The sequence below is a fragment of the Crocodylus porosus genome, unplaced genomic scaffold (assembly GCF_001723895.1).
Source record: "Crocodylus porosus isolate Cpor-Errol unplaced genomic scaffold, CroPor_comp1, whole genome shotgun sequence".
Classification (NCBI taxonomy): Eukaryota; Metazoa; Chordata; order Crocodylia; family Crocodylidae; genus Crocodylus; species Crocodylus porosus.
In genome coordinates, this window is record NW_017728931.1 from 88303833 (window position 1) to 88323598 (window position 19766).

Sequence of the window (19766 nt, forward strand, 5' to 3'; positions counted from 1 at the left end):
TTGGAATTTCAGTGCTTTCTGAAATTCAGTCTTTTCATGTTTCTCATGTTGGGCACCCCAAATCACCAATCGCATTTGAAAACCTTGGGTATAACACTTAATCTGATCTTTGAGCACTTTTTTCTAATAGCATACATAAAATATTTGTAACATTACTGGCCTTTGGGAAGTATGTACAAGGGTAGTAAGTTATTTCTCTTCTCCACTTAGTTAACCAAATAAGGTTTCTGACTAACCTGTCTACTGCTACCCTCATAGTTTCTCCTTGTGGACCACTTGAAGTATACATAAAACTTCATATTTTTTAACTATTAACCCCAAGTTCCATCATAAAATATCAAGTGATATTTAAATACCACATACTATAGTCATATTATTTTTATTTTACACCATGGTCTCTACTGTTGTTTGCTTCATTCCTTTCCTTCCTACCTATCTTCCACAAAGAATATTATTAATTTGCTTAAAGGATCATTGTGTCACTATAAGTTCATGTCAAGACAGTTATGACATTGATCCCCACAAAAAATAGAAAAGCTGACATAGGGCTCAGTAAAAAATTAAAGAAATAATGTAATGAATAACAGTCAACAAGGTTTTATGAAAATTGATTTCATTCTTTGGAGAAATCACAAGCTTGGTGGATAAAAGAAACTATGTGGATAAATTATATTTATACTCTCATATTTCAGGGGTGTACTTGGTAGCCATGTTGGTCTGAGACAAAAAGACATACAGACAACTAGAACTCTTGGTTCCAAAATGATACCTTTTATTAGACTAATTGACAATTTTCTTGCCATTTTTCAGTTGGTCTAATAAAAGATATCATTTTGGAACCAAGAGTTCTAGTTTTTTGTATGTCATATACTTTCATATGGCATTTAAGCTGGTACCACACAACATTGCAATTAAAGAATTAATACCATGTAGTATCAATAAAGCATACATGAAATAAAGTAAAAACCAGCTCTATGACAGGTTAAAGGTACTCATCAATGGGGGATAATCATCAAATGGAAGAGTTCTGGTATTCTGCAACTTGGCGAATAACAGTTCCCTATACATTTTGTTCACATTCTCCATTCTTCCATAGCCCCCATTGGCCGTCTCTTTTCCAAACTAAAGAGCCCCAGCCCTTTTAGTCTCTCTTTGTATGTCAGCTGTTCCATAACCCTGATCATCTAAGCAGCCCTTCTCTGAACTTTGTCTAATTCACCTACATCCTTACTGAGATGTAGAGACCAGAACTGCAAACATTCTTCAAAATGTGGGTGCACCATAGATTTGTATAGCAGTATGATGTTTCCTGTTATGTTTTCAATTCCCTTCTTAATGATGCCCAAAATGTTATTGGGTTTTTTGTCTGCCACTGCACATTGAGCTGAAGTTTTTAGAGAATCACAATGACTCCAAGGTCTTTTTCCTGAGTTGTAACAGCTATTGAGAACCCAGCATTGTATACATGTAATTGAGGTTATTTTTCCCAAGGTGCACTGTCAATATTGAAGTTCATCAGCTACATTTTTGCCCACTCACTCATTTTGATGAGATCTTTTTAATGCTTTTCACCAGTTTGGGATTTGACTACACAGATAATTTAGTATAATTTCCAAATCTGAAGATATCCCATTTCTAGGTCATGGATGAAAGCAAAATCAGGCCCAGCACAGATCCCTATGGGGCCCCATGATTGACCTTCCTCCATCCTGGAAAGTGACCATTTAACCCAATCTTTTGTTTCTTATCTCTTAACCAATTGTCAGTCCATGAAAGAACCTTTCTTCTAATCTCATGGCAACTCATTTTAAGAGCCTTTGGTGAGGTATCTTGTCTAAAGCTTTTTGAGGATCCAAATATATTATGTCAATTGATCCACCTTGTTCACATGCTTATCAATACCCTCAAAGAATAGCTTGGAATTTATATTATCAATGGCATATTTTGAAATGGAAATTCAGAAAGAAATGGAAGGAGTATATTCATGGGGTTACAATAACTGTATAAGGTAAGTCAAAGTTCAGCATACTATGTTCTATTCTTCTGGCACGTGCACAGAAAGATATTTAACAGTAAATACAAAGGTAAGATGTAATTTTGGGGGTTCAGGTGTTGATCTGAGACAATTTCTAATCTCTGAGGAGGAAGAGAAAAGTAATGTTAACTGGTCCAACAGGTCATCAAAAGAGGACCACGTTGACTTGAGAAATACCACTGATGAGACTCAGAAAGTACATGCTTGTAGAATGCACCCTCTGTACTGAGAAATGCTAGAATGTGATCTCACATTGTTACAAGTCCATGGCATTAAAAGCTCTGTAAATCTAATTTACTTGGTGCAACATAATGAAAAAAGGTGTATGGAACAATGGTGGACAAGAGGCATGTAACACGCTGTATGGCTCAGGGGCTGCAGTCCAGCTAGGCTTGATAGTAAGGTGGTTCCACATTTATCTCCCCATTTTTTTTATAAGCAATCTTTAGGGTAATATTTCCTATATGTTCAAACTGTAATTTCTGGTTTACTTCAAGTTTGTAAGAGATGCAATTATTTTATTAATAACTGGCTCTTTTAAATAAGCAGAGGTTCTCTATAACCTGTGCTTTGGTTCATTATAAAGCTTGTCTTCCAGTGAACAATTTGGAAGAACTGACCCAAGTTTCAAATTTCTAATGACATCTTCCCTGGTTCCAGGTTTCATTACAGCCTGGTTAATTAGCTAAGCATAAAGAAGACCTCCTTTAATGCAGCATTCGCAGTCCTACAAGTCAATCCCTAAAATGGTGGGCAATTATATCTCACCCCACAAGAATGCTACAAAGGTGCTATATCACTCCAACAAAATGATCATAATGCTTGCAGAATGTCATTCTATGACTTACTCTGTTTCCTGGCCCCCTCCTTTATTATAGCATGCCAGCACCAATCCTACAAGTGGAGCTTGAAAGCACAACCCATTTCTAGCATGTCTGTACAGTCCCACTCCTGCTCCTACATTCTTGAATATTTTCCCTCTCTTTTTTACCACAAGGCCTTCTGTATTACTGTAAGTTACACGACACTTAATTTCTATTTTCATCTGGAAGAAATGTCTTCCTCTTTCTGTGAGCTGAGACCAATAATTGCTGGGTTTAATTCAGCTTCTAATCCCCAAAGTTTTGAATTACTTTCTTACAAACCAGTTTCATGAGAAAGAGTAAAATTGTGAAACAGGGAAGACGTTTTTAAAAATATTAGTTTGTTAATCCAGTTGTGAGGCTAGTTTTAAGTTTAGGCAGGTGCCTGAAGTTTGGAAACAAGCACACGGGAATCAAGAGATTTGGTTACTTTTCTGTTCAGTTCTACATGCTGTGTTTTCACATATGTAATGGAAATGGAAATTGCTTGGTCATTTTCTCCAGTTCTGGTGCCATGTCCTGACAGAGCCCATTGACATTATCTAGTATTCTAATTGGAGATCCACAATGTCGAATCATTAATGTACAAATGCCGTTACAAATACAATAAGGATCTCCAAAATGAAGCCACTTAAAGAAGCACTATCCACTAACTCCACCATGTGGAAGAGTATAGCTAACTACCACCCACTCCCTGTGCAGTGGGGAAGGCAAAAGAAAAGTTAGAGGGGTAGAGTTTTCAAGTTCTGTGGTGGTATTTGGGGAGTTTACCGTTATTTCTTATCTGTGGGCTGTTCATCATTGTAGCAGGGGTTCTACTCCTAGCCCTGCTACGCTCACTCCTCCGGACGAGCCTGCCATGAAAACCTGGCTCCAGAGGAACACTGGGCCAGCAATGAAACAGTGAAACTTCTCACGTTGTACCCCAGCACAGAGCAGACAAACTCCCAGGAGGCCCTGGGAGATCCAGTCCTCCTTAAAAGGAAAACATTCTACTCATGTACATTTATACCAACTGATTAGCATGTTGAATATTTTACTTCTGTGGAGTAGGAATACACATATACATAGACACATATACATACACACACTTGTAATACACTTGTACTGAAGTGAGATTCAAAGTAGAAGACAGACTTGATAGAAAGTTTCTGGGTCAGCATTGGAGGGGAGGTGCAAAGTGAAGTTTCCTTTCTCCTGGAAAGGGGGAAAGCCAGGGACCTTACCTGGGATCAACACGCAGGTGTGGGATATGGGATACGGTGGATTCCAACAGATAGAGGTGATGCAAGTTGCCTCACATGATCATCGCTACTTCAGCCCACGTCAGGCCATTAGGGATGATGCCCCAATGTTAAAGAGGGCAAGGGGTACTGGTTCTCTGTGGCAGTGTCAGCGGGTCCTGGAACGGAAAAGCCGAAAACGAGAGAGAGAGAGAGTTCGTAGAAGCCAGGTATCTAGTCTGAGTATAATGAAGTTGGAGATTGGGGCTAATTAAGACCAGAAAGACTGTTTATTGTGGGATCAGAGCCCTGAGCTAAGAGAAGCCAGGGCCTGATGACTGTGGCACAGAATCAAAAGAGGAAAACTGACTGACCAGAGCCAGGACTGTTTTGAGAAGAGATCCAAGCTTCAGTGAGCAAGGGACACAAAGTTAGTAGACTGACCGAAAACTGATCAAATCAAGGGTGGACTATGTGGCATGTGTTCCACTCATTAACTGGTCGCTGAGGCATAGTTTGCATCAGGAGAAACCTGAGAGGCTGGCCAGGCCAGGAGCTGGGAAGTTGAGTAATGAAAGAGTGGTCTGAGATATGGGAGGACCTAATACTGACTGACACTGGGTTGAGAGGACAGGCCCATCCAGTAGAGAACTGGTTACCTTATTTGTTAACTTAAGTTAAGTTGCACTTATGATTTAATTGATTTGGACCTGAACAGAAACAGATTCTGTGAAAGACCCGGAGAGACTGGGTGAGGAGAGAGTCATGTAGGTAATTCTTCACAGTTGAACAGTGATCACTGAGTACATCAACTGGGTGAGTGACAGACCAGGCTATAGGGGAGGATGAGCCCTGGAAAGAGTCCATCACAAGAGCTACCAGTGAGGGAATTCACGAATGGGGCAGACATTCTTTCTGTTCGCAATAAAGTAACAGGGCCATGACTGAAACCCTGTTACTTGAGAGATTTTGGCAGCTGAAAGTGATTACTTCCTGGCGGGGGAGGAGGCACCCCATGCCCACCGAGAGCCAATGGGACTCGGCACCGAGGGATATGAGGAGGAAGAGGTTGGAGGAAGCGTGCCTTTGGGCACCACAGGAGGAAGAGACACCACTGAGGACCCTCACTAAGGAGGAACTGGAGGGAGGATCCTAGGCACAAGGGTCAATGTGGCCAGGTGATGACTGAACCCAGGACCTGTAGCCCATCCTCCCCACATACCTGGAGCTCCAAGCAGCAGCAGTGAGTCAGAAGGGAATGGAGCTGCAGCATGGGGAAAAAGCCACGGCTTCACACTGGGACACAGCGAGGCAATGCGACAGTCAAAGTGGGGTGGAGGCCACCTGCCCAGCCCCTGAAGAAGCTGGGACGCAGCACCTGAATTTACAGAAAAGGAGAGTTGGGATAGAGGGTGGAGAAATGCCTGGAACTGCACGCCGGCACCAAGCGCGGCAGGAGAACTCGGGCATCACCTGTAACAAACCACTAATAAGCTAATTAGCAATGGGAAGCTGAGACAGTCCTCTATACTTACCACCCCAATTTAGTTGATGGGGATTCTCTTCGGAGCCCAGGGGTGATCCCAGAGATGACTCTGACAGACTGCTGCCCCATCCGGGCTTTCCTGTAAGAGACAGAGCAATAAAGCACCTAAATCATAGTTCAACCAAGCATGGTCCTTTTGCCGGTACTAACTAGGGTAACATCTCTTCCCTCCCTAGTTCTTTCATTAGATCAAAGTTGTGGCAGGAAAGAACCAAGGGATTTAGGTGGTACCCTGCACGGACTCACTAACAAATAATAACATCAAAGCATGGTGGGTGGCACAATCAGCAGATGGTGGAGTGGAAATCCTAAGAAGAAGATTGGGTTAGTGACTAGTCAGTCTCCACTGGTACTGTCATTTAATTGTAAGATGACCTGAGCCTTTCTGGATAGGGCAGGATATAAATCTAAATTACTATTAATAATAATGGTAATAATGAAAATCCAAGTGCATAACATATTCTCTTGGATTTGCTCTATCTCAGTACTTAAGGTCACATTCCTGAAACCCCTGCTGCCAAATAATCACTTGCATGAAATCCATGGGATAACTTAATATTCGTCATGATGAGAAAGGATTCTACTCCTCTAATTTGAAGTGGAGAATGAAATAACAGTCCTCTTGAAGTTAAAGGTTTTACAGCTCAGAATGGGCAGAGGGCAGAGACTAGAGCTGAAAAAATCCTTAAAGTGTTCATACATATTTGCTCAAATAAACACCATGAACTTGCTGCAGAGGTACTTCTGTTCCTTTATCTTCCCATTGTGTAAACATTCGTAAGTGTAGGCTTTCACTCAGAAGTATTTTTGTGAAAAGAGATAGCCTCAAGGATGCTAATAATTACTACCTGGCTTGTGCATGTGATGAATCATATGTAAAAATTGAGGCTAGGTATAGACATTCAAAAAGCAGCCGATGTCCTGCTTCTATAAAATGTTGTCAGTATATGCTCCTAAAACAGAGGAAGGCAAAAATCCCCACAGTCCACAGCAATCTGACCATGGGGTAAAATTCCTTCCTGACCCCAAATATGGTGATTGGTCTGATCCTGAGTGAAGGGATAAGGCCTTCTAGCCAGGAAACTCTGGCTTTGCTCCTAGCAGGAGAATTAGCACACCCCACTTGAAGTTCCCAGCCTTAGCTGTAACCAGAACCCAATTCCTCTCCAGATACTTCAAAACATGCTGATGCATAGCAAGAAAAAAGGCAGGGAGTGGGGGGCAGGAGCAACTAGCAAAGCCCAGAAGCATGGGAAATACCCATGGTAGAAAACGGGCATAGCTATGTCTACATCATCTCCAACCGTGGCTGTCCAACCTCTTCTTGAACACCTCCAGTGATGTGGAGAGTCCACAACTTCCCTAGGCAGGCTATTCCACTGCCTCACTATTCTCACAGTAAAGAAGTTTTTCTGGATATTCAATCTAAATTTATTTTGCTGCAACTTCAAGCCATTGGTCTGTGTCCTCCTCTCTTAATGACAACCCTTCAAGTATTTGAAGACAGCTATCATGTCCCATCTTAAGTGCCTTTTCCATAAGCTGAACATGCCTAGCTCCTTCAGCCTTTCCTCATGTGACTCGCCTTCCAAGCCCATGCTCATCTTTGTTGCCTGCCTTTTGACCCTGTCTCCAACTCTTTTTAAAATGTGAAGCCCAGAACTGCACACAATTCAGGTGCTCCCCATAGCTCTGAAAAGTTGGTGGCAAGGGAGTAATGGCCACACTCCCTTGCTGCCAAATTTCTGGACCCATGGGGAGCCCTACAGGCCAGATAGTGTGGCAAGATAGGGGGCAGGGCAGTGCAGGGCAAGGGTAGAGTGGGGCCTGCTTTGAGCAAGGGATTAAACTAGATCTCTCCCTGCCCTATTTTTCTACGATTCTATTATCAAGCCATAAGAAAAATATTAATACCCTTTATAAAATGTTTGTTCCCCTAAGCAAGGCAGAAGTAATTACTACTACATGAGGTAGATGGCCAATTACACAGTATGTTGAGTGAATTACTAACAGGCAACACCTGAAGCAAATCACAGGAAATAGTTTGTGTGCACTCTACCATGTGAAATGAATCTGCCCAAAACTTCAGTCAACAAACAAAAACATTAATAAAAATCAATCTGTTCATGGACAATTCATAGACAACAAACAGGGCTAAATTTATGGAATACATTGCTTGCCCCAAAGAGCTCGCCCATTTCTGCTGAGGACTGATAACTTGATGTGGCACAATGCCAGTGCAAATCTGACACAAACATATTCCCCAAAAAAGCAAATGCACAATGTCAAACACACGGAATGACAACTGGGAGTCTTATCAGGAGAAACACGTTAAAGGACATTTCAATTAAATATTTTCCCTTGTTCCACATTCATGACACCCCATATATTAAAACCTTTTCCCTTTAAAGGAATGAAATCATCTAGACACTAATTCTGCTTAACCCAAAGCATGTGCTACAGGGCCTTCCTGAGCAAGGCTCTCATTCTTGTATTAAAACTCTTGGTATAACGTGGTTCCCTGGACATTTTCTGGGGCAAAAAAAATTTCAGTGCTCCAAAGTAACTACAATACTCAGATGTGATATGCCAGCAAAACAGAAAATATTTCAAACACCCTAAGTATGATCACTGTATACTAATTATTTTATCCTGAATATAGTGAAGTGAGGTGAATTTCAGATAGTGGATTGGGGTTCAGCTTTTACTCACCTACTCGTGTAAAATGCTGTTAGTAAGTCTCATATAAGCACACAATTCAGATGTAGCAAACACTCAGCTATAATCCACACTCAGAGAGATGGAATTCCGACCACAAAGAAAACAGGCGAAACGAAATACTGTTCTATAATGTGAAATTTCATCCACTTACCAGGAATCACGTGCAGTTGGCATGGGCCAGTCTAGAATTTTGAAAAGGGGGTGCAGATGTTGAGGTGAGGAATCACATATAAAACAACACATATTTTTGTCCAGTTAAAAGTAAACTAGAAACTTTACTGATATGCCAGGGACCTAGGACTATATTTTTCAGGGTAAGTGTAGCAGACTTACCTTTTGAGCTCTGGATGAGTCCTGGGCTTGAGATTCTGCAATTCCAATTGGTGGAGCCCATCCACCAATCAGAAGCAAGCCAAGGTAAGCAAGGCCATACCCTTTCCTGGAAGAGTCTGGACCTGATTCAAGACTGCACCCCGCCAAGTCTGGAGAACTTCGGGGTGGAGGCCCTGAAGTGTATAAAAGGAGCAGCGGGCCTGGCATGCAGAGAGATGCAACGGGGGAGCTGAAGAAGGAAGACTGGAGCGAGAAAAGCTGGGGACGAGCTGCCCCAGTGGGAAATAGCCCTGAGCTCCTGAAGATCCCTGGGAGGGTGTGAGACCCTCGGGCTCATCACGGTTCCGGAACCCACTACACAGAGCAGCCCTGGGAGGGTATGAGACCCTCAGGCTCATCACGGTGTGTAGTCTGATGCATGGAGTCCAGGTCCTAGGAGCACAGCAAGGCAGCTCAAGCTTGCAGACCCCAGCAAGTGCCTGGCAACCACTGTGCACAGGACCTGGGCAAGATCCATAAGCAGTGAGCAGCAGACAGCTGCTCAGATTAGCCACCCAGTGTGAGACCAGAAGGCCGAAGCCCCGCATAGGGCCCTGGTGAGCTGAAAGACCCCCAGTGCCCAGCAGGGAAGAGAATGTGGAAGGCCACCCTGGTGTGAGCCAGGCAGTTGGGAGCCCAGCAACCCCGCTGGATGAAGTAGCTAGCCCTCAGTGCTCAGAGAGGGGCTTGTTATATCTTGTTATGAATGAGGTTCCATAAAATGCTGTATAATATAGCCAGGAATAATTTGATACGATTCACAACAGCAACTTTACAATTACATATGATACTATCAATACTAGACAGGTTTGCTAGATTACCTAAAATATGATGGAGTTTGCAAATTAAGCTCAGAAATACATCACTAGCCAAATATATGATTTAAAATGCCTCTCTTTGCCAGCTAAATGAAATTTGAATATGAAGGAAATCACCAGGCATACATACCAACTGAGAGAGGAGAAGTTGCAGCTAATTCTAAAATAGCTACATTACAGCTGCACCAATTAGATTCTGCCTAATCTAAAATGCTAGCAGTAGAAATACATGTTAGGAAAAATATTCAAATGAGGTAGCAATTCAGCAGCAGAGGGAGTCTATAATGGCTGGGAGGTCACTGACACAGGTGTTCCTAAGAAAAAAATTGATGTTGTTTTCTGCACAATAGTCTGTCCAATGGAAGTTCCCTCAGATTGACTGAGGGAATCCCTGGTCTCACCCCACGTACTACAAGATGAGCACTCACGCACTTTGTAGAGGCAGAAAGTTACCCCCCAAATGGACACTGTTCTTAACAACATAGGGCTATTGTCAAAGAAGGCAGAGGCCTAAGTTCCTGTCAAGGACATTGCACATATTCACCAGTGATAAGACCATGTTTCCACTTCCCAGCTCTAAAAATAAATTTATAGTTGCTGACCTAATTAATACTTTCAATAGTACCATGCTTGATCCTTCTCACCACTGCAAACAAGAACTATTCCTTTGCTGCAGTCACTGATGTTTGATTGTACTGCAAACTCACTGAGAGCCACATTCTGATACTTGTGGCTTGGAAAAGCTGTTTTCTCACCATCTTGGTGCACAAGTCAAACTCCCTATGCTGTGACGGTGTCATCCCCAGCCCCTCTTTTCCCCCATCCTCCCCTTAGAGCCAGCTGACTGCCCAAGCACCAGCCAGAGTGCCAACGAAGATTATCTCCCTTTTGTAGAGCCACAACAGCCACAGGATATTGGCTAGCAGACCAACAGATTTTCTCTGGGGAGGAGGAATATTACCCCCAACAAAGGCCAAGGTTTGACTACAGATGACTTGAGCCTTATGATGGGCTTGCAGAATCATATCAGCTGCTCTTGAGGCAATGTGATCCAGGGGTCTTCCACGCTTGTTCCATGATCTCTTAACTTAGCATACTGATCTTCTATCCATGTGTAGATGGGCACCCTTGCTCCAGCTTCTGAGGCAGACTTCTCAGGTTAGTGGCAAAGTGTGGATAATATTTAACAGCCAGGATAATATTTAACATTTATATAATAAACAGAGCAACACCTGAATCTTGATCCAGAAGTCTTAGTCTTTCCAGGCCTCCAATGGGCTTCTCGCCAGCCTCAAGGAGACTTTAAGGACTTGATAACCTGCTTCTACAACACTAGCTGATAGACATTGCAAATCATAATGTTTGTACTTCTTCACACTCATCAAGCATTTCTGTTTCAAGCATTGTTGGAAGCTTGGAGACAGCTTCTGATTCAGAGTTGCTTCACCCAGATGTGAATTTCATAGTGAAAGTGCAGTTGGTTAGCCTCAACGCCCATCATTGTTCCAATGTGCTTAATGTAACAGAGCACTTTGTTGACTAGGTACACAGTGAAAAGGGAAGCTCCCACATTTCTTTGTAATGGCCTAGAGCAAGACAAGGTCTTCTAGGTTAAAGGATTTGTAGTATTCTGGCACTTCTTTCCCTGACTGGTGTGCACAGTCATCCTCATCCTGGGAGGGGCACCCAAGCCCTGGCTGACAGCATTCCCTTACAACTTGAACCACGAGGTGTTATCTGGCAACTTCTCACCAAAGCCTTACCACAAGAACCAGAAAACCTCCTGGCAGTCTGTATTTTAGTCTATCTCACTGTTTTTCTAAGTTCAGCTCTTGGCAAAGCTCTTCATGAAACATCTGTAGCATCCATCAACTCCTGAATCCTCCTATCCTCCCAAACTGGACTGGATGTTGATTTATACATAACACATACATGTGGCAGGCTGGCCGGTGGGCTCACCAGTAGCTCGGCTTGATGCCTTGAGCTTGAAATTGGCTCAGGCCAATTGGTGGGGCATTTCCACCAATCAGGAGAAGGCAGGAGGCAGGCTTCCCCACCCTGACCCAGGGGCGAAGTAAAGAAGAGGACCTGAAAGAGAACTAACCCCTCAGGCTTTCCCATTGGCCTGTTTTGAACCTGGGGTCAAAGCCTCTGGAAATCCATGTGCCCAGCACATGGGCAGCTTCGACAATGGGACAACGAAGAGGGCTGACAAAGAACTGGTATAGCTGACCAGCAGGGCAGAGCAGTTGCCCCAGAAGCTCCCAGAAAATGTCTTCATTGGCTAGGAAGCAGCAAGTGGCTGCATCCCAGCCCCACCTCAGAGAAAGCTGTGATGACTGCACAGAGAGGCACAGGTCCCCGATCCTGCTGGGCCATCAGTGTACGGAGCGGTGCACGGGGCCCTAGAGCTGACAGAACGCCAGGGCTGCGTGAGGCAGCGTGGCCTTTCCCCACCCCACCCCCCTCCGCCCAAGGCAGGTGCTTCTTCAGTGCATGGGGCAGTACATGGGGCGGAAAGCGGGCAGACAGGCTGGAAGAGCTGCAGCTCAGACCTTCTCGCTGGGAGGGGCACGGGTTGACCACCCCAGAGAGGTGGGGAAGGAATGCCTCACCCCCCACACAACGCTGGAGACGAGCCCAACCCTTCAAAAGCTGTGGGAGTCGTGAGTCACCAGGGAAAGAGATTCTCACAGGGAAGAGGGGGACCTCCCCACTGCAGGTGGCTGAGGGGAAGCCCCTGACAGGAGAGGACAGTTCACCCTTGGACATAAAGAGGAATCCAGGGCTCCCCTTTGTTATGGGGGTTCCCTGGTTTAGGGCCCTGCCTAGCTGAGGAACCTTGAGAGGGTAATGGTGTTTTATTAGGTGACAGGGTCCCTGCTTAGGTTGTTGCTTCTTTGGGCACAGCTGCTGTGCCACTGTTGGGTTCTGTTTCTTTTTTCATGCTGCTGGGACTCTGTTATTACCCTGTGTCTTTATTGTTGCATTAGAAGAGGATAATCAGCTGTCCCGTATTTGTATTTATTGTATTAGTTATTTTATGCATATGTGTTCTATTTGATATAACCTGATTGTGTATGTTATATATTGTCGTATACTGTCAGGTATTCCTGCCATTGGGTTGTATTGATTATCTTTAGGTATGTATGTTTTATTTGATGTAACCTTATTACACATGTTTAATTATTGACCCATCACTGCCTGTTTTTCTTGTCATTGGTCTGTTGGCTAACCTCCATGCCCTGCAGCCTGGAGGGCCCTGATGAAGGGCAGGGCCTGCAGGCTAACCCAAAAGCCACAGGAAATTAGGCCTATGCTTGAGTTCAGGGTGGAAAAGAGCTATTGCCTGTGTAAACCTATATTTGTAAATAACCTATGTACATGTGTATGTACATATGCCTATAGATATAAGTATGTAAGTTTATGGTTATAAGTTTTATATTATTTTGTATCTTTAAACCTGTACATAATTAAATATCACTGGGTATCTTGAGTATCTGCTCTGCTTGGCTCTATGGGGAAGGAGGTGAGCTGGCCTGCAGCTAGACAGCCACACTCCCCACAGCATACAGGTACCGACCAGATGACATCCTTTCGACTGGAGAGGAGGTACCTTTCTGCATACCACCCAGGTTATATATATATACAGCTAGCAAAGTTAGAACAGAATAGAAGATAACAACAACAGTTTTGACCAATGATTCTGCCTGCAGTGATGGAATATTCTGGTATAAGTATTTAATGGGAACAAAGTATGGAACAAGAAGCCTCCAACATTGACAACAAAAAAATAATTTTCCCTGAGTGAAAGCTAAAATAAAAAGTCAGGTTTTAATTAAGACTCAAAGGAGTCCTCGTGTGCTTGCTCTCCTTAAACTAGTGAAACTCTCTTAATTCCTTACAATTTGCAGAAGAGTTTAAGATTACCATGAGCCATGGGTGGCTAAGTAGATGAGCTGAGAATCTAACTTGAATATCCATAGAGGAGGAGGAAGCATTCCTTTGTCATAAACAATATTTGTTGGATTATATACAAGGAAAAACCATCTGCCTTATAAACCAGGCTTTACAGATGGATGACCATGGATACAGAGCTGTGCTAGCCTTTACTGGCCCAAAGAATGAAATCTTGTGTTTCCTTATTTTCAGTTGCTGCAAGCAAGAGAGCAAAGCATGGAATAATCATATCCAGTTTAATAAAAATCCTGAGTTGCCTTCATTGAGAAAACTGAAGTCCCCTGAATTGCTAAAGGAAACCAGGAATTGTCATCTGCTCCAAAGTTGGACACAAAACTAGTTGTATCAGCCATTCTACATATATTCATTGTTGAAAAATGAAACAGTCCTGTATGACCTTGTCCACTAAGAAGAAAATGCAAGTGAGGCCTTATGTGAACTGAAGGGTGTGAGGCCTTATGTGAACTGAAGGGTGTTTCTACATGACATTGAAGGGTGTGACTGCAGCTCATAACAAAGCTAACTCAGGCTCAGCAGGCCAGCCATCAAAACATTTCCCCAGATGCCCAGGTAGCCCTTGTGGCCTGCACTTAGCTCCACACTCCTAGAGTGCACTGCTCATTTGAAAATTAACTCGGTTATGTCTACTGGTTTGTGGTCACACTGCAGTGTGAAGCAACTAGAATGGCCTCTCATCAATAACAGGAAGTTTGAACAAACAGAATACATTTAGCAACAGTCAAGAAATGACAGCCCAGGAAATTGACTGTCATCCAGAAAAGCACTTAAAGGGCACACATAAAATTTTAATTCAAACTTTTAAGTTCCATTGAAGTACTTTTATTCAGGAAAATGTGTTTGGGCTTTACTTTGCATTAGGTTATTTGGGCCTAGATCCTGTGAGCACTGATGCATGCACTTATTCCTGTGCATAAGTTTCAACACAAGCGTTCGGCAGGGTTGGGGCCTTATTTGTTTTCTTGAGGCTTTGATCATTGCTTTGTATATTTGCCTCCTGCTGATGAAACTGTTTGAAGCCAAATCCAATGAAGCAATATTGCCCTCTACTGGAATCCTCTGATATTCTTAAATGAAATACAAAAATCTGGAACTGTTGGTTCTGAAATGATACCTTTTATTAGACCAACTAATTATTTATTTATTAGTTAGTCTACTAAAAGGTACCATTTAGGAACCAAGAGTTCTAGATTTTTGTATTTCATTTAAGAAACTGATTTAGATTTTTGTATTTCTTTGTCTTAGAACAACACGGCTACCAAGTACATCCCTGATATTCTTGAAATCTCCATAAAATGATAACCTGAACTGTTTTTGCTAGAGCAACGGTTCTCAACCTCTTTGGACTCAAGGCACCCGTCAATAGACACAAGACCTCTCCATAACTTTTGTGAATTGAGTGGCTCCCAATTTCAAAAACCAATGCATATATTATAGTGCTTACCTATTTGCAGGGGGGCCTGAGCCTGGGCTTATCTGCTGCTTATCTTCCCATACCTCACTTATTTCCTCACCCTTCCCTCAGCATCCTGGTGAGAATTACTGTGATAAAGAGATGACAGGTAGCTGTTGTGGTTTTTGTTCTTTTTTTTTTACCAGCTAAGTTATAACATTTGAGAGCTCCTATATAACTCATGCTTTATTTTTCCCAATTTACAGTTAATGCATCAATATTGACTACACTCATTATTTATCTGTCCTATACATTCTTGCTCTGTTCCATTTGTCTAGACATGTAAGATCTTATTTAGAATGCATCCTTCTGCATATTTGTTGGCTTTAATGTATTTAGTAAAAGTCTGGGGTACATTTTCTCAAGCTATTTTTATATTATTTAGTCCATGTGACTTTAAGGAAATCACATTTTTTGGAATTACAGCTGAATAAATGACTCCACTCAATTTCTCCAAAGTTACCATCAAAGAGATACAACACCCACTCCACAGATGAAACTAGAGGAAAGGATGGAATTTTTCAAGGGCTGTAATTCAACTGCCTCCTAATGACCCTGTTGAGAAGAGAGTTTCCGCACCTGTAGTGGGAAGAGCAATTCTACCCAAGCCCATGAAAGACCTGAGATCTGTAGGCATCTTTCTAGGTTATATCCAAGGCAAATTGTACAAAGGTCAAACAGGCTCTCTTTTCCAGGTGGTCCCTGCTGGCAAACAACCTCTTTATAGTTAGAGGGGTTTCCAGTGTATGAAGAGATGACTGTCAGTGGAAGATAATAACAAGGATTTATTATACAGAATCATTTCCACAGCCTGGGGGCCATGACACTATGTTGGAGGCTTATTCCTCCATTTGTCTCTCCTGACCCTGATCCACTCTCTTCTGACCTATGATGAGGCTCTTCACAATCAAGCAAAAGAAGAGCAGTAGGCAATATGATGGAGCAGTTATAACTCCTCAGTTCCCTGCATGGTTTGGGACCACAGAGGCATACCAGATTGCCTGGCTCAGCATCTGCAAATATACCATACATTTATCTAAGGGCCTTTCATTCTAAAATATCCCAGGTTGCTTAAGAGTGGAATGACCTGTAGCACCATTCATTCTCACTGAAATGCAACTACCTTGGAGTGAAATGTAGCAGCTGTTCTGAATACTATATTGAAAAGTTTCAGATTTTATTTTAAAGGTACAGAAATAACTGCAGAATAACTCTGGACTGATATGAAGGGTGGGGGGATTTAGGGAAAGGCAAAATTACCCAAAGAACCTTGTCTGCCTATTGTTAATAACAAACTCACAATCCAGGCCTAAACTCTGGCTCTTCAGTTTGGAAAGACACATCCTTTCATGCCATCATTTCACACAAGTGGTCTTATACTCATACTTGTTTGAGTAAATATTGACTATAGGGTTCAAAATTAGGCCATTAAGGAAAGAATCAGATATGAGAATGCAGCATTACCTTCTGAGGCTTATGATGTGTTGTTTTGCATGCTAGAACAGTGAGGATGCAAGATTCTAGGTCTCCAGTCCATCATCCATAAAGAGACCCTATTCCTAAGGAAGCAGAACAGATTAGTCATAGTTGTGTCTACTCAAACTACCATTTTCAGCCATTAATAAAGGAGAAGCATTCTCCTTGCTGTTGACTAGCTGATCATTATTACTGTTTATATTTCAGTGGCATCTAAAGGCACCAGGTTGAGTCTCATGATGCTAGGTACTGTATAAACGTATGAGGGGGGAAAAAAACAACTTTAAATACTCTTATATCCAAGTCCTCATTTCTGTAGACCCTGTTTCTACACTCTGAACCCCTCACACATAAGTAGCCTGTCAAGATTTAGCAACACTCATACAGCAAACAGTACTAATGATCCTGTAATATCTGTAATATGTGTTGAAATTATTCCTGCTTTAATTGTGAGGCATACAGTATTAAATTTAACACTGGGAAGACAATGCTGGTTGGCAGTGCAGGGAATGTTAGTTCTCACTGGTAACCACTGTAGTCATAAATGTTTTAGTTTAGAGATGTTCCCTAATTTAGAAAATTTGGAAATTGGGAGATGGTTCCTCAGTAAGGGAGTACTGTAGTACGTTAGAGAGGGACAAAGGGTCTGCAATGTTCAGTTCTTACTTATGTATGCCTGTGTTTACTAAACCTGGTGATTACTGCAACCACTGTCACATGTATTATATTTGCCAGATAGTTCTCACCAAATGCTTGGAAGGAGACACATTGCTAACATAGCATTCTGTCGGGCTCAGAAGACATGAACTTAGTTACCCTTCCAGGCAGGGGTGACACGTAGGGAGTGAATGTGGGTGCACATGCACCCCCTGATCATGAGAATGCACCCCCTGCAAAAAGTCAGCAGCGGTGGTGCAGGCATCTGCAGGCAGTCCCTGATCACTTCTGGCCTACGCCGACGCTGCCATCAGCACCTGAGGGTGGTTGCCAACCCATGGTCAGCACTTACCACTCTCCCCTCGGCAACTGCTCCCATTCCCTGCTGCTGGACTGCCGCCACTGTGCTTCCGCCACTGCTGGAGCAGCCATGCCCCCCCAGCCTCCACGGGCATGCACCATTCATGCTCCCAGATGTTGTAAATCCAAGATATTTCCGCCTCTCCCTGGCTTGCTGGCCTGTCTTGATCTCGCTTTTTCTACACATGCACCTTTTCAATCCAGGACTCTGATTAGACAACCCCAGAAAAGCAAAGATTGGGTCATGAACCCACATTTTCGATTATGCTTCATCCCCTATATGTTGCTCGAGCATTATAAAGGAGACAGCCAACTTGCACAAAAGGCCCAGGGAAATACTCCACCCAAAAGGGGCCTTGGGGTGCTACTTTAAAACCAACTATGTGGGTCGGTAGTTGTATTTCTATTCAGGCAGTATTGAGGAGGTCAACTGACTGTATGGCACTTAATAATGTAATCAATTCCTACTAATCTCTCTTTACTCCACAGGTGTTAAGGACCCTTTCTCTTCTTGAATGGTCTTGAGGTTCCATTAATTAAGTCATCCTTTCTTCTGCAATTTTGCTGTCTATTAGCCATTCCTGGTTATCTCTCATTTATTTCACAGCCCTGCAAACTATTTTTAGTTCTAGCTAAAGGTAATACTAAACTCAGGTAAACAAACTCAGGTGTGGACATGATTGGCAGGGTTCACTGTCAAGATGCTTAAGAAAGCTAGGTTTTATTTTACAAATCTGAATGAAAGATGTGCATTTAACGCAAAGTTTCTCTTGATGTGCATTTAATGATAATGATGACAGTATTAATAAAACAATATATTTTGATTTTTGCCTAGTTTGCTGTGTTTTTCAAACTTTATATATTAGCTAGAATATTAGTGCACATTCCATTAAAGTTATATTAGTTTTTGCTTTGATCTTAAACTAAATAATATAATACCCTTACCTGTCCTTGGACCGTAACCTTGGAGAGGCTTATGTGTTTCAGTAACACTCAGAGATACATCATCTGGAGTCTTGTACTTCTGGTAGGGTCTCTCCTGGAAAACAGGTTTGAGGTGAGGTCCCAAACTAAGCATGGTCCGAACTCCTGAAGACCCCAGTGGCAGAAGGCATACTTGAGGATCTTCTGGTTCTATGAGGATGTGAAGGCAGATGAAGACTGCAGCAGGATGAAGAACTCTGGTTGTCTTGGGTGTCTTTGCCACTGGGGTCAGGGCTCCATCTTGTCAAGTTCATGTGGTTGTCACTTGTGCACCAGCTTCCCAACAACCAAGAATCTGAGGTCTCAGCTGTCATCATGGAGTCCATCCCTCAACACCCAGTAACAAACTCTCTTGCTCATCCCCCATCCTTCAAGGAAGTCTGGTGTGCCATCACTCAGACCAAGTACAATAAGGGGCCAGGACCAGAGGGCATTCCCTCAGAGATCTTCAAAGCTAGTGGAACAGTGCTAGCACAAAAACTTCACCAACTTCTCATCAAAATATGGATTAATGAAGAAGTTCCACCTGACTTAAAGAATGCCAACATCGTGATCATCTTCAAGAAAGGGGACAAGTCAGTGTGCTGTAACTACCAAGGCATTGACCTCCTCTCCATTGCCAGTAAGATTCTTACCTGCATCTTTTTTAATTGCCTCCTCCCTCTTGCCTGTCCTTCCAGAATCACAGTGTGGCTTTAGATCATCATGGGTACCACCAACATGATTTTTTTTACACAACAGATCTAGGAGAACTGTAGTGAGCAAAACCAGTAGCTGTTTATGGCATTCATTGACCAAGGCCTTCAACTCAAACCTTGTGGAAGTTGCTGGCTAGGTTTGGTTGTCCATTGAAGTTCATCAGCATCAGCTACTCCATGAAGGAATGACTGCCACAGTCTTTTGCAGTGAATCAGAGACAGACCCATTTACCATTTGTACTGGTGTCAAACAGGGCTGCATCATCACCCCAACCCTTTTCTCCATGTAGCTTGCTGTGATTTTGATTCTCATCCATGACTAGCTTCCTCCCAGAATTGGGATTAAGTATTGAATGGATCAGCTTTTCAATCTGCAGCACCTTCAGAGCAAAACAAAAGTTATCAAGACTGGCATCACTAACTTTCAGTACACTGACAACTATGTTATCCTCATGCACACTGAAACCAATCTGCAGTCCACCCTTAACCTTTTTTCAGGTGCCTACTATAGTCTGGGACTCTCCTTTAATATTGGTGTAGCCCAGGTAGTACCCTATTATGTACTTCCTTCTCCAATTGAAA

The 19766-nt window shown here is 42.8% G+C and overlaps 1 long non-coding RNA gene across 2 annotated transcripts in view; it reads right to left on the reverse strand.

The window, feature by feature from the left end:
- LOC109315565 overlaps positions 1-18779 on the reverse strand; it is a 43994-nt gene extending 25215 nt beyond the window's left edge. The window contains exons 1-3 of one of the 2 annotated variants that reach the window (XR_002102540.1): positions 18620-18779; positions 18448-18536; positions 16474-16568 (exon numbers count right to left, since the gene is read on the reverse strand). This is a non-coding gene — a long non-coding RNA (uncharacterized LOC109315565). Of the gene's footprint in view, positions 1-16473; positions 16569-18447; positions 18542-18619 lie in introns of both variants that reach the window. The other variant, XR_002102539.1, reaches the window with a different exon arrangement.
- Between the last annotated feature and the right edge of the window lie 987 nt (positions 18780-19766).